Source organism: Carcharhinus amblyrhynchos, chromosome 3 (genome assembly GCF_965287045.1).
Source record: "Carcharhinus amblyrhynchos chromosome 3, sCarAmb.v2.hapA, whole genome shotgun sequence".
Taxonomy (NCBI): Eukaryota; Metazoa; Chordata; class Chondrichthyes; order Carcharhiniformes; family Carcharhinidae; genus Carcharhinus; species Carcharhinus amblyrhynchos.
The window spans coordinates 27,837,183-27,853,146 of record NC_137326.1 but is presented as its reverse complement, the minus strand read 5'-3'; the positions used below and the strand labels follow the sequence as shown (position 1 = coordinate 27,853,146).

General features: G+C 42.8%; 1 protein-coding gene across 2 annotated transcripts in view; it reads right to left on the bottom strand.

The window, feature by feature from the left end:
- Positions 1–15,964, bottom strand: part of cacna2d3a (calcium channel, voltage-dependent, alpha 2/delta subunit 3a) — a 776,701-nt gene that overhangs the window by 337,898 nt on the left and 422,839 nt on the right. The window lies entirely within an intron of this gene.

Here is a 15,964-nt window from a genome sequence, read left to right as displayed (position 1 = left end):
TCCTTGAACTGCTGCAGTCCATGTGGAATCTATGAAATTTACTACCAGAGAAAGTAGTTGAGGTCAAAACATTGTGTGATTTCAAGAATGAATTAAATATAGTTCTTAGGTTTAAAGGGATTAAGGAATTGGGGGGGAGGCGGGATCAGGGTATTGAATTTGATGATCAGCCATGATCTAAATGAATGATGAAGCAAGCTCGAAGAGCTGAATGGCCTACTCCTGCTTCTATTTTCTATGTCTGTTTCTATGTATGTGTTGTAGGAACACCCACAGTGCTCTTAGCAAGGGAATTCAGGTTTTTTACCCAGCCACTGTGAAGGGAAGGTGATAGAGTTTCAAGTGAGGATAGTGTGTGATGTGGAAGGTAAAATGAAGATGATGGTGTTCCCATGTATCTGCTTTCTTTGTCCGTCTATCTGATAGAAGTTGCGTGTTTGTATGGTGCTGTTGAAGGAACCTTGGTGAGTTACTACAATGCATCTTGTAAATGGTATACACTGCTGTCACTGTGCTTCACTGGTGAATGGAGTAAATGTTTAAGGTGATGGATCGGGTGCCAATCAAATGGGCTAGTTGGCCTTGATGGTGCCCAGCTTCTTGAGTGTTGTTGGAGCTGCACTCATCCAGGCAAATTGGAAGTAATCCATCACACTCCTAACTTGAGCCTTGCCGATGTGGACAGGCTTTGGAGAGTCAGGACGTGAATTACTCACCACAGAACTCACAGCCTCTGTCTTTACCCATGTAGCTGCAGCATTTATATGTCAATGGTAACCCCCAGGATGCTTGATAGTGGGGGAATTCAGTGACTGTAATGCTATTGAATTTCAAGGAGAGCCATTAGATGTTCTCTTGTTGGATATGATACTTGTGTGGTGCAAATGTTACTTGTCTGAATATTGTTCAGGTCTTGCTGCATATGGACAGGGACTGTTTCATTAAGTTGAGAATGGTGCTGATCATTGTGCAATTATGAGTGAAAATCTCTACTTTTGATCTATTGATGAAGCAGGTGAAGATGGTTAGGCATAGAGAGCAGGTCATTGTTGTGTAAGTGCCGCTTAATAGTGCTGTCGACAATACCTTCCATTACTTTGCTGATAATTGAGAGTAGATTAATGGGGTGGTAATTGGACAGGTTGGATTTGTCCTGCCTTTTTGTGGACAGGACATAGCTGGACAATTTTCTACATGCAATGTTACCAAATGCAATATTGCTGTACTGCTAGAGGTTTTTGGCAAAATGGTTTTGTAACCAAAATGATATCCCATAATAAATATAATGATAATTAATGTATTTATTTTCCACGCTTCAGTCTACATTGGCACTAGCCTAGCTTGTCATTTATTAAAACAGGCTGTTGCTGATGTTAACTGGCTGTTTGGATTGTAAGAAGTCTCACAACACCAGGTTAAAGTCCAACATGTTTATTTGGTAGCAAAAGCCACTAGCTTTCAGAGCACTGCTCCTTTGTCAGATAAGTGGGAGTTCTGTTCACAAAGGGGGCACATAAAGACACAAACTCAATTTACAAAATAATAGTTGGAATGTGAGTCTTTAGAGGTAATCAAGGCTTAAAGGTACAGAGTGAGTGGACAGAACATTAAGAGATGTGTATTGTCTCCAGCTGGGACAATTAGTGAGATTTTGTAAGCCCAGGCAAGTCGTGGGGGTTACAGATAGTGTGACATGAACTCAAAATCCCGGTTGAGGCCATTCTCATGTGTGCGGAACTTGGCTATCAGTCTCTGCTCAGCGACTCTGCATCGTCGTGTGTTGTGAAGGCCACCTTGGCGAACGTTTACCCGAAGATCAGAGACCGAATGCCTGTGACCGCTGAAGTGTTCTCCAACAGGAAGAAAACACTCTTGCCTGGTGATTGTCGAGCGGTGTTCATTCATCCGTTGTCATAGCGTCTGCATGGTCTCCCTAGTGTATCATGCCTTGGGACATCCTTTCCTGCAGCGTATCAGGTAGACAACGTTGGCGAGTTGCAAGAGTATGTACTGTGTACCTGGTGGATGGTGTTCTCATGTGAGATGATGGCATTCGTGTCGATGATCCGGCATGTCTTGCACAGGTTGCTGTGGCAGGGTTGTGTGGTGTCATGGTCACTGTTCTCCTGGAGGCTGGGTAGTTTGCTGCAAATAATGGTCTGTTTGAGATTGTGCAGTTGTTTGAAGACAGTGTGGGGGTGGCCTTGGCAAGATGTTCGTCTTCATCAATGACATGTTGAAGGCTCCAGAGAAGATATTGTAGCTTCTCTGCTCTGGGAAATCACTGGACAACGAAAGGTACTCTGTCCTCCGTGTTCCGTGTTTGTCTTCTGAGGAGGCTGGTGCGGTTTTTTGCTGTGGTGCGTCGTAACTGTCGATCGATCGCTGCAAGAGTGTTCTCTTCCTGTTGGCCAACACTTCAGCGGTCACGGTCATTCGGCCTCTGATCTTCAGGTAAGTATTCTCTAAGGCGGTCTTCATGACACACAACTGCAGAGTTGCTGAGGAGAGACTGAGAGCCAAGTTCCGCACACATGAGGATGGTCTCAACTGGGATCTTGGGATCATGTCACACTATCTGTAACACCCACGACTTGCCTGGGCTTGCAAAATCTCACTAATTGTCCTGGCAGGAGACAATACACATCTCTTTAACCTGTGCTTAAGCCTCTCTCCACTCACAATGCCTGTACCTTTAAGACTTGATTACCCGTAAAGACTCGCATTCCAACCATTATTTTGTAAATTGAGTTTGTGTCTTTATATGCCCTGTTTGTGAACAGAATTCCCACTTAACTGACGAAGGAGCAGAGCTCTGAAAGCTAGTGGTTTTTGCTATCAAATAAACCTGTTGGACTTTAACCTGGTGTTGTGAGACTTCTTACTGTGTTTGCCCCAGTCCAACGCCAGCATTTTGACATTATGTTTGGATTGTGACAATTGGTCTGTGTGTAATGTGTCCTCTGCTCCACCAGATGGCAATAATATAGTACCACAGCATTTCATGTGGGAATTTAAAATGTGCTTTTGGGAAGTGAATAAAGAACGTATCCATAAGAAGAGTTAACAACATGGTAATCCTCCTCGGACCCAGGAAGCATTTTAAATAATAGAAGAAATCATTTATCTTGTTTTTGAAAATATTATAAACAAAATTAAACTGATAGAATTGACATCAGTTAAAATCTCTGCCAACATATGTATAGAATATTCTTGATATTGGTTAACCCAGGGGGTATGGAACCTATTTACATTATAAATGCCAATGACAAGCATCTTATGATGAACTACAATTAACTTCTAATGATTTATCATTTGGCAAGAACATTTCAATGCGTTCTGACATTTATAGTCTTTATTGTGACTACTAGTCATTCAAATGTCAAAGAAATTGATTTAATTTGCTTTCAGAACTTAAAAAAATAGGTCTAATGACTGGTGAAATTGAGTTCATTTGCAAAAAGATAATTGCAGTTGTTGCAGGGCTCTGTCGAGTGACAGCCTACATGTCCCTCTATCTGTTCTGGAATAACTAATAGATATTCTATGTTTTACATGAGTACAAACAGCTCTGATTTATTTTGAAAGTTTGTGGGTTGTTTGTAACTAGTGCGAGTCTGCTAATATGTAGAGCGATGTGGAGATGCCGGCATTGGACCGGGGTAAACACAGTAAGAAGTCTCACAACACCAGGTTTAAGTCCAATCGATTTATTTGATAGTAAACTCACAAGCTTTCGGGGTTTGCCCCTTCGTCAGGTAAGTGGGAATTCTGTTCACAAACAGGGCATATAAAGACACAAACTCAATTTACAAAATAATGGTTGGAATGCGAGTCTTTACAGGTAATCAAGTCTTAAAGGTACAGGCACTGTGAGTGGAGAGAGGCTTAAGCACAGGTTAAAGAGATGTGTATTGGTGAAGTCAGGCGAAGGGGCAAACCCCGAAAGCTTGTGAGTTTACTATCAAATAAACCGGTTGGACTTAAACCTGGTGTTGTCAGACTTCTTACAATATGTAGGGTAACATGGAAAAGACATACTGCTGTTAATCTAACTAAACTATCAAAGCTGGCTGTTACATTAGAACAAATCACATTGTTATTAACTATCTTGATATTTTCCTTCTTTGATTACTGCAAAAAAAGGTTTTATATTCAGCAGGCACTCATTTTTTGGTGTACCTTTCATGTCTCATGCATTTTATATTTTATTAAATATTTATTATAACCTTTTCCCTTCTGTTCAGAGAATATAATATGACAGTAACAATAAAAATACACATTTCGTACTTGGCACTGCCACTGAGACAAGTTGCTTATTGAAGTTATTTTTGATACACCAATCAGATGGGATGGGGTGGGGGTGGTAATTTCTACCTGAGTTCTCCTGACAAAACATAAATGGAAGAACCATAAAAACCCCAAAAAAACAGTGCAAACTCTCTTTGCATTATTTTCCACTGTGTCCACAGTTCTTCGTTCAAGATTATAGTAGACAATTGGGAGAAACCTCTATAAACATTCACATTGGATTGGGATTTTATTAGTGAGAAAGTAAATATATAGTGAATCAAGGGACCATTGCAATGTTAATTCTTTAACCCCTTTCATGCAGCTGACATGCTACAAAATCAGTGCAAATTATACTGTTTGATATTTTCACTGTGCTGTGCACAATTGTTTTTTTAAAAAATTACAGAAGCTATTATTTTTCCCTATTTTCTCTCGTTTCCATTCCTGTCAACAGCATTGTAAAAAAAACCAGGATACTTTTAATATCAATTATAGGTTTCTCCACCTGGTCCACAGCAACACGTGTGACATGGTGAAGGAATGTGAGCTCCATGTACATTATTGTGAAATATGAAAGAATTTTGTAACTCAGTGGGGGAATACAGAGAATCGAAGGGGACTTCCAAAGTGGCTTAAACGCTAGCAGGTTTTTACAGCTTGATTGTGCCCGTCAATGATAATAATGGGGTTCCCACAATGAACCATTGGGCAAACGGTCTCTGCTAGCAGTGCTGAGATCCCTGCTGGAGATTCGTGCTGTCGTGAAAACAATTTCTGGGCTTTCCACCATATTCTTGCCTCTCACCCGCCATCAGTTTATTGATGGCACGTGGTGGTACAGTGGTTAGCACTGCTGCCTCAAAATGCCAGGGACTCAGGGTCAATTCCGTCCTTGGGTCACTGCCTGTGTGGGGCTTTCATGTTCTCCCCATGTCTATGTGGGTTTCCTCCAGGTGCTCCGGTTTCCTCCCACACTCCAAAGATGTGTGGGTTAGATGGATTGGCCATGCTAAATTGCCCTTTAGTGCCAGAAGGCCAGCTAAGGTAAATGCATGGGTTATGGGGTCAGGGTCTGGGTGGGATTGTGGTCAGTGCACACTGATGGAAAGAATGGCCTGCTTCTGCATTGTAGGGTTCTATGTTCAAACCCACCGACAGGGGCTTTATACAGAGGTTTGCAGAGAATGTAAAAGGTAAAACAGTTTGTGTGAAATAAGCAAGATTCTGCTAATGATATGACGGGAAAGAGAATGTTTTTAAAAAGATTTTTCATCAGTGAAACAGTGCAGCCCCAAATCGCACCAACTCACTAAAAGAAAACAGCAGAGTAAAAGGCAGAACAAGCATCTTATTGAACATGACCAGAAAAGACAGAGACCTTCCAAAGTCTTAGGGTTGGAAATGTGGAAGGTCTACAAAACTCAATAAACAAATAACATAGAAATCATATTTCAGATTTGCTACATCAATGTGTCTATGCATATCACTTATGCTTAGATATATAGTTCCACATAAAATGAAAATACAGCATCCGAGTGTATTATTATACTATATACTCAATACTTATGTTTTAGACATTCTCCAATAACTCCTCATATAGTTGACTTGATGATATTTCCTCTAAGTGGACCATGACTGCTAAATGAGTAGCACCTGTATTTTTGGTGCTACAAATGCAGTTTTGGTACTAAAATGACAGATACGGTGCTTGAATGCACATCTCTGGTGTGAGCTCTGCCAGATTCCACCTTGGGAAGACTCAGGGAGCATGTGGCTGAAGAATGCAAAATAGGCAGATCATTATATCAATCAGCATGTAATGCTGATTTAATGCCATTGCCATTTAGGAGTTCACCCCTCCATCTAGCAACCTCTCTTAACCTTGTACAGCGTAACATACATTCACCGACATGAGGGGTCCTACCAGAGCTATTTTAAGTGATCACTAACTGCTTATAAATTATTTGCTGATTGATTTCTATTGGCTTTTGCTGTGTTTGTATATACTTGGTCAAAGTTGCTGAAGTTGGCACGGAATTGTGTAGCAGGTGGTGAAAGACTTGACTCTGACTTCAGATGTGCCAGTATTTTACGACCTTGCTCAGGCAAGGCTTGTAAAATCCCACCCGAGGCCAATGGAGAATTTCGTTCTGTGAGCCTCTCCCACCCCGCGGTAAAATTCCTGGTCACTGCTCCTGCACAGACCAATTGCTACCAGTAGTTGCAATGGTTTGTATCCCCCTTTGTCTACAGGGAGAAAAGGTAAAAGCAACACATTGGAGGACAAGCTGTTGGGAGAGGGAGAGGGAAGCGAGAGGGAAGGGCTCCCAGCAAAAGGCAATTACCACCCAAGATCTTCAGGGAGCAATTCTCTTACCTCCACCAGTAGTGGACTCGCCAACTTTAAGGGCATTCAAATGGTCATTGGACAAACATGTGGATAATATTGGAATAGTTTAGGTTAGAGGGTCATTAGATTGGTTCCACTGGTCGGCGCAACAGCGAGGGCTGAAGGGCCTGTACTGTGCTGTAATGTTCTATGTTCTATCTCATTTAGGTACAGTGGCCGGAATTCTACCGCCTCACCAACCCCAGAATTGGGATGGGCAAGGCTGACAGAACGGCATTCTCCGTTGGCCTCGGGCAGGATCTTACGAGCTTCGGGCAGCTGAGGCAGTAAAATTCCGGCGAGTGTGCCAAACGTCTCTGCTCACTGAGATCTGTTACCTGTTAAAGTCACAACAACAGCCTCAGAGCAGAGCGAAGACAGCATTGCCAGTGGCTGTGAAGGTAACTGTGTCTATGGACATAAATGCACCAGATTCTTTCCAGGCTGTTGCGAGCAATGTCTGCAAAATCTGCATGTGACAATAATAAGTCAAATCAAATCAGGATGAGAGGAAGAAACATTGCATTGTTACAATAGACAGCAGTTGTTGGGAAGACAGCTATTGATATCTCCCTTGCTCTAATGGGCAAATATGTAAATCCTCTGACTAAATGACAGAATTGGGAAGGTGAAAGTGCCAGATATGGCTTGCAGAGCTGAAACAAAGGAATGTTAATCAGGTTTCATACCTTGGCAACCTGGCAAGGTCTGTATATTTCTGGTACTGCAACTTGCTTATACGGTTTATGCAGGTGGCACTAATATAGAACTATGAATGTAAAATTTGATGATAAACTTACTTCTTCAATCTTGTACGTGGAATGTTTAGAGTGAATACAAGCACATTATGTTCCAATTGTCCATTGGAATGTAAAGATTATCTTATACTAGTTTTCACATATAAACCCTGATTGCTGACAGCTAATTTATTCCAAGCATACCAATGAGAAAAATGTGGTCAACCACGAACCCCCATGTAGGTCATACACTACTAAAGTATGGTATTTTGGATTCACTAGAACCAACATTTCAATTATTTGGATTTTTGAAGTATTATGCAGTACCACAATTGAAGTAAACTTTGATAATATCTGACTCACTTCAAAAGAAAAGAAATGCCAGCTCCAGCTAGGTTACACTGAATTATCTTCCACTGCATTGAGTCATGCCCATTCCTGTTTCCTGTTCCAGCTCACTTTTATTTTCCACACAATGAACACTTAAAACAATGATAAGCAGAAACGACTTGCAATTATGTGGCATCTTTAATGTGGTAAAGGGACATAAAGTGCTCCTCAGGAGTATAAGAACATAAGAACATAAGAAATAGGAGCAGGAGTAGGCCATCTAGCCCTTCGAGCCTGCCCCGCCATTCAATAAGATCATGGCTGATCTGTCGCTGCTCAGTTCCACTTTCCCGCTTTCTCCCCATAACCCTTAATCCCCTCTCTTATCAAAAACCCATCAACCCGCGTCTTAAAAATATTTAGCGAGGCAGCCTCCACCACTTCAATGGGCAGAGAATTCCAGAGATTCACCACCCTTTGAGTGAAGAAGTTCCTCCTCAACTCCGTTCTAAACCGCCCCCCTTTTATCTTGAGGCTGTGCCCCCTAGTCCTACTGTCTTTTTTGAGCGGGAAGAGTCTCTCCACCTCTATCCTATCCATCCCATTCATCATCTTATAAGTCTCAATGAGATCTCCCCTCATTCTTCTAAACTCTTAACGAGTACAAGCCCAGTTTATTCAGCCTCTCCTCATAGCTCAACCCCTTCAACTCCGGTATCAGCCTAGTAAACCTCCTTTGCACTCCCTCCAAGGCCAAAATATCTTTGCGCAGGTGCGGTGCCCAAAACTGCACACAGTACTCCAGCTGCGGCCTCACCAATGCCCTATACAGCTGCAGCAAGACCTCCCTACTTTTATATTCAATCCCCCTCGCTATGAAGGCCAGCATCCCATTCGCCTTCCTGACCACCTGCTGCACCTGCAAGCTGGGTTTTTGCGACTCATGCACAAGGACCCCGAGGTCCCTCTGCACCGTCGCCTGCTGCAGTTTTTCGCCCCGTAAGTAATAGTCCTTCCTACCATTCTTCCTACCAAAGTGGACCACCTCACACTTGCCAACATTAAATTCCATTTGCCATTTCCTGGCCCATTCGCCCAGCCTATCTAGATCCTTCTGCAGACTCTCCACACCCTCCACACAATTTGCCGTTCCCCCTATCTTGGTGTCATCAGCAAATTTCGACACCCTACACTCGGTTCCCTCCTCCAGATCATCTATATAAATGGTAAAAAGCTGAGGCCCCAGCACCGACCCCTGGGGCACTCCACTAGTCACCATCCGCCAATCCGAATAGCATCCGTTGACCCCCACTCTCTGCCTCCTATTTGACAACCAATCCTCTATCCACGCTAACACCCTACCCCCAACTCCATGTCCCTCGACCTTCTGCAATAACCTCTTGTGAGGTACTTTGTCAAACGCCTTCTGAAAATCTAGAAAGACCACATCCACCGGCTCTCCTCTATCCACCGCCCTAGACACATCCTCATAGAATTCCAGTAAATTTGTCAGACACGACTTCCCTTTAATGAAACCGTGCTGCGTCTGCTCTATCAAGCAATTCCCTTCAAGATGCCTCGCAATTTCCTCCTTAATGACAGATTCTAACATTTTACCCACCACAGACGTTAAACTAACCGGCCTATAATTCCCTGCCTTTTGCCTGGCACCCTTCTTAAACAACGGCGTAACATTAGCCGTTTTCCAATCATCCGGCACTTCCCCGGAATCCAGCGACGTCTGGAAAATAACCACCAAGGCATCCACTATCACCTCCGCCATTTCTTTCAGAACCCTCGGATGCATTCCATCCGGTCCTGGGGATTTGTCCACAATCAGCCCCTCCAGTCTGTCGAGCACCGCCTCTCTAGTAACAGTAATGTCATTAAGACCCTCCAGTCCTACCACCTTTCCATCGCTAACACCCGGCAAATTATTCACGTCCTCCTCCGTGAAGACAGAAACAAAAAAGTTATTCAATACCTTAGCCATATCCTCATCCCCTACCACTAGGTCCCCTTTCTCATCCTCTAAAGGACCAACATTCACCCTAGCCAGCCTCTTCCTTTTTATATATTTATAAAAACTCTTGCTATCGTAGCGCTAGCCCAGCTTCATAGTTTCTCCTACCCTTCTTTATCAACTTCTTTGTCAATCTTTGTTGACATTTAAACCTCTCCCAATCCTCATCTCGCCCACTACTCTTAGCGGGAGTAGGGAATAGAGGGAGTAGGGGGCGTGAGTATGGTTGGTGGCGTTACGGCAAATAGGGTCCAGGTGAAGGCTGGGATGAAAGTGCTTTATCTGAATGCACGAATCTTTCGGAATAAAGTGGATGAGCTGGTGGCGCAGATCGACACAAATGGATACGATCTGGTGGCCATTACAGAGACGTGGCTGCAGGGTGACAGGGACTGGGAGCTGAATGTACAGGGCTATCAAGTGTTTAGGAAGGATAGGCAGGAGGGAAAAGGGGGGGGGCGTAGCTCTGCTGATTAAGGATAGCATCACGGTGGTAGCAAGGGATGATATTGGAGCCAAGGAGCAGAGGGTGGAATCGTTGTGGGTGGTGATTAGGAACAGCAAAGAGAGGAAGACGCTGGTGGGTGTCGTCTATAGGCCCCCGAATAATGATCTGGAGGTGGGGCGGGCTGTTAACGCGCAAATAAGTGCGGCGTGCAGGAATGGGACGGCCGTAGTTATGGGGGATTTCAATCTGCATATTGATTGGTCGACCCATGTTGGACGCGGGGGGCTCGAGGAAGAGTTCTTGGAATGCTGCCGGGATAGTTTCCTCGAACAGTGTGTGTATTATCAAGCAAATTTGACACCGCCACATAAAGAGATATTAGGGCAGAAGATGAAAAACTTGACCAAAGAGATAGGTTTTAAGAAACATCTTTAAAGAGGAAAGATAGAGGAGGAATTCCATAGCAGCTGAAGGCACAGTTGCCAATGATGGAGTGATTAAAATCAGTGGTGTGCAAGAGGCCACTTTTAAAGGAACGCTAAGATACCCATCTCTCAGGGCTGGAGAGCTAAAGGAGATAAGACCATAAGATATAGGAATAGAATTAGCCCACTTGGCCCATTGAGTCTGCTCTGCCATTTGATCATGGCTCATATGTTTCTCAACTTCATACTGCCATCTTTTCCCCAGGACCTTTGATTCCCTTACCATCAACAATCAATCTATCCCTATCTTAAATACACTCAATGACTTGGTCTCCACAGCCCTCTGTGGCAAAGAGTTCCACTGATTCAATATCTCTGGCTGAAGAAATTCTTCCTCATCTCGATTCTAAAGGGTCGTCCATTTACTCTGAAGTTGTGCCCGCCAATCCTGATGTCTCCTACTAGTGGAAACATTTTCTGCACACCCACTCTATCCAGGCCTTTCAGTATTCTGTAAGTTTCAATAAAATCCCTCCTCATCCTTCTAAACTTCATCGAGTAGAGACCCAAGTCCTCAAACTCTCCTCATATGTCAATCCTTTCATTCCCGGGGTCATTCTCAAGAACTTCCTTTACTCCCTCTTCAAGGCCAGCCCACTTTTCCTTAGATAGTGGGCCCAAAATTGCTCACAGTATTTCAAATGTGGTCTGACCAGAGCCTTATAAAGCCTCAGCAGTACACCCCTTCTTTTGTTTAATGGTCCTCTTGAAATGAATTACAGAGATTACAGAAATTGGCTTCTGAAAGTACTCATTACTTGTCTCTGTACCTTATTATACAAGCACTATATTGCAAAATCTCTTTCAAATCTAAGCTCTAGACTTCCAGAGGTGTAGGGACTGATGGTATTTTCAGAAAATAAGAAAGGAGCGAGGACTGGGGGAGTAAGTTTTCACTATCAAGCTTGGCCAGTAATCGGGTGGAGAAATTGCCTGCCATTCAGGTCAATTCTGCAATGGATGGATTGTAAGCAGAAAATTACTATTACTTTGGACAACTGAGTTGAGATCATAGATTCTGAGTTGTTCAATTGATTTTTGAATCTCCATCTTGGGTTGGAAGTCATCTTCAGATTAATATTAAGGTCAAAGAGGCTACTTTTCCTCCATGTCACTGACTTTAATTAAGCAGGATCACAATGCAGAATGACAAGTGGACACGAAAGCTTACCATTATATCATCATCATGCAACTTTCCCTCCCCCATGCCTGTGAGAACACCTGCTGGTTTTTACTTCTATACCTGCTGTGTTTGTGGGGAGAGTGGGAAGGAAGAGGAAGTAGGTCTGGTCCCTTGAAAGACTTCCCACCCATCTCCCCTATTTACAGGTGCTTGCTGGAAATACTGTGGGCAGCATAGCATTTATCACTGGTAACCAAGGTTATTGGTTCACAGGTTCCCTTGTGGATGAACAGCATCTTGTAGTGGTCTACTCTCCCTTCTGATTGGCCAGTAACACAAAGTTCTGACTTTTGGCAAGACATTAGCGGGGTACTGCTCCAATCTTCAGAAACATCTACCTCTTTTTATCACTCACCATCATTTGGACAATCCCTTCCAAATCCCAGCACCGAGTTTGGCTTCCTGGTTAGTTAGGTAGTGATTCAACACCTCTGGCTGAAGAAATCCCTCCTCATTTTGGTGTAGTGAGTTAGAGGAGTCTGCATTTGGTGAAACACCCAGCACAAATAAAGGAAAACAGCAAGGATGGTTTAGGCCCGGGTGGGGGGTGATTAAGATCGTTTCCCAGTTCTGCCAGACAGAATAACGATGCTGGCCTGAGCAATCCAGCCTTTAAAAGAAAGCCTCATACATACGAACAGAAAGAAAGCAACTTAAACTCCATCCATGTTTGATGTGAGCATTTAGTAACAGCAATTAAATTGTTCCATTGGAAATGCTTATATGACAGAATAAGTTGCAGACCTACAGAAGAAGGCAGTGGTATAATCAGACAAAATCAGCGTGGATTTATGCTTGACAAATCTATTGGAAGTTTTTGACGATGCAACGTAGAGTTGACGGAGGAGAACGAATGGATGTGGTTTATTTAGATTTTCAAAAGGCTTTTGACGAGGTCTCACATAACCAACTACTCTGTAAAGTTAAAGCACATGGGATTGCAGGTAATGTCTTGAGATGGATAGAAAGCTGGTTAGCAAATAAGAAGCAAAGAGCTGGCATAAATGAGTCTTTTTCTGATTGGCAGTCAGTGACTAGTGGCATTCCGCAGTCATCTGTGCTAGGACCCTAACTGTTCACATATATTAATGATTTGGAAGAGGGAACTAAATGTATAATCTCCAAATTTACGGTTGATACAAAGTTGAGTGGGTAGGTGAGCTCTGGAGGATAGATGCTTCGGCGTGATTTGGACAGGCTGAGTGTGTGGGCATCTGCATGGCAAATGCAGTACACTGTAGATAAATATGAGGTTATCCATTCTGGTAACAATAGGAAGACAGATTATTACTTGAATGAATGCAAATTGAAAGGGATGGATACTCAATGAGACCTGAGAGTCCTTGTGCATCAGTCACTGAAAATAAGCATGCAGGTACAGCAGGCAGTAAAGAAGGTAAATGGTACGTTGGCTTTCATAATGAGAGGATTCGAGTATGGGGATGTTTCGCTGCAATTGTTGTGGGCATTGGTGAGGCCACCTCTGGAGTATTGTGTGTAGTTTTGGCGTCCATATCTGTGGAAGGATGTCCTTGCTATAGAGAGAGTATAGTAAAGATTTACCAGGTTGATTCCTGAGGTGGCAGGTCTGTCATTTGAGGAGAGACAGTTAGGATTATATAAATTAGAGTTTAGAAGAGTGAAAGGGGATCTCATAGAAACTTATAAAATTCTAACAGGTTCAGATAGGGTAGATTCAGAAAGAATGTTCCCAATGGTTGGGGAGTCCAGAATTAGGGGTCATAATTTGAGGATAAGGGGTAAACCTTTTAGAACTGAGTTGAGGAGTAATTTCTTCACCCAAAGAGTGATGAATGTGTGGAATTCACCACCACAGAATGTAGTTGAGACCAAAACCTTGTCTGATTTCAAGAAGAAACTAAATATAGCTTTTGGGGCTAAAGGGATCAAGGAATATGGGAGGAAGGGAGATCAGGATATTGGATTTGATGATCAGTCATAATCAAGATGAATGGTGGAGCAGGTTTGAAGGGCCAAATAGCCTACTCCTGCTTCCAGTTTCTATGTTCCAATATCCCTGAAGGTAACATTCATATTGTGACCTGTGTGATATAAAATTATTCTAAAGTACTTGCTTTAGGTTTTGAAGTTCCACCCCAGCTAGTATAATTTGTTAAGTTATTATTTCATACATTTCTCATTGGGAGCGAGAGTTATGTAATTTTGTAGGTGACAAATGTCATATAACCTGAGGGATATTGCAAGCTCTGGATATTGTGTGCTGTGATCCTCATTTCTCTGCTGCCATTTATTTATTACATTGATTGATTAGAATTGGATGAGATCTATACTGCAGCATATGCATTTCAGAAAGAAGGGAATATGAAAATCTTGTAATTAGTCACCAGTGTCCAAATACATTCTCTTCCAAAGCTTCGCTGATTAATGATACTAAATTATTGCAGTTATTTACATCATAATTTGTGAGGAGAGTTTCCAACTTTGGGTGATGATTTTTATTGTATTGTTTAATGAAAAATTATCAAGAAGCAACGTGAAAATATAAGTGCTTTAATGATAGAATCATGAATCCTGTCACAATTACAAATACATTTGTCTTAGGCCTTGTGTTTTTGGACATTATTGTTTAATTCTGTGTGCATCTGTTATCATGTGCAGTTGTAAAATTCTGTATGCTGCACCCAACATGCTGAACATATCCAACTCAGCTTCCCCCTGAGAACTACCCACATTCCTTTCAAGCTGCTCCAGTACAGCTGCATCCCTGGCATCAATGCAATAATATGGAAAGCTGCCCAGGTATATCTTGTCCTGAAAAGCAGGACAAATTCAGTCCAACCAATCACTGCTGCGTCAGCCTCTCAATCATCAGCAAACATTTGGAAGGTGCTGTTGACTGGGCTATCAAGCAGCACTTACTCACCATTAACCTGTTCTCCAATGCCCAGTTTGTGTTTGACGTTGAGTATTGGCTCCAAATCTCATCACACACTAAGCTTCATAGAATCATAGAATCCCTACAGTGCAGAAGGAGGCCCTTTGGCCCACTGAGTCAGACCAATCACAATCCCATCCACTCCTGTAACCTTCATATTTAACCTGCTAATCTCTCTGACACTGAGGGGCAATTTAGAATGACCAATCAACCTAATCCACATATCTTTGGGTTTGGTTCCTCACTATGGGAGGGAACCGGAGCACCCGGAGGAAACCCATGCAGACACGAGGAGAACGTGCAAACTCCACACAAACAGGGACCTGAAGCTGGAATTGAGCTAGGGTCCCTGGCGCTGTGATCCAAGCTTGAATTCCATAACTGAAGAAAGAGCGACTGCCCTTGATATAAAGGCAGTATTTGAACTAGCGTAGCATCAAAGAGGCCTACCAAAATTTAAGTCAATGGGAATCAGCTGGAAACCTCTCCACCACTGACATCATACCTAACACAAAGGTTGTGGTTGTTCAAGACCAATCATCTCAGCCACAGAACACTGTCGCAGAAATTTTGCAGGTCAATGCCCCAGGCCTAATCATTTTCAACCACATCACCTATTATCTTACACTAACTCTCTTTCAATCCTTTCATTTAACTATTTTTCTACAATTGCTGATTGAAATATTACAGAATCTATTCCTTTCCCGAAATATTTTGTATGTCCCTGTTAACACCATTATGAAAAATACAACAATCTATCTTTGTGCAGTTTGCAGGTCTCTCAATTTGATTCTGGGCTACAAGTGTGACATTGCAACTCGGACTTTCGCACCAGTGGCATTAAGTGTGAATCAGGAGATTTCCTGGCTTGCTGCCCCTCTCAGGAGAAACTCCTCCAAATTACTTGGAAGGGGAGCAGGTGCAGGATGAAGTAAGGCCCCTGCACACAGATTGCAGATCAGAAGCAGGCACAGAGGTTGCTGAATGTCAAGGCGGGCTGTTTAAAAGGCCCAACTTAGTTCTCTGGGAATTTATCCTGGTTGTTTTATTACATTTCACTTGCTCACACGCCTCACATTCCATCAACCTTACATAGAACATAGAACATTACAGTGCTGTACAGGCCCTTTGGCCCTCGATGTTGTGCCGACCTGTGAAA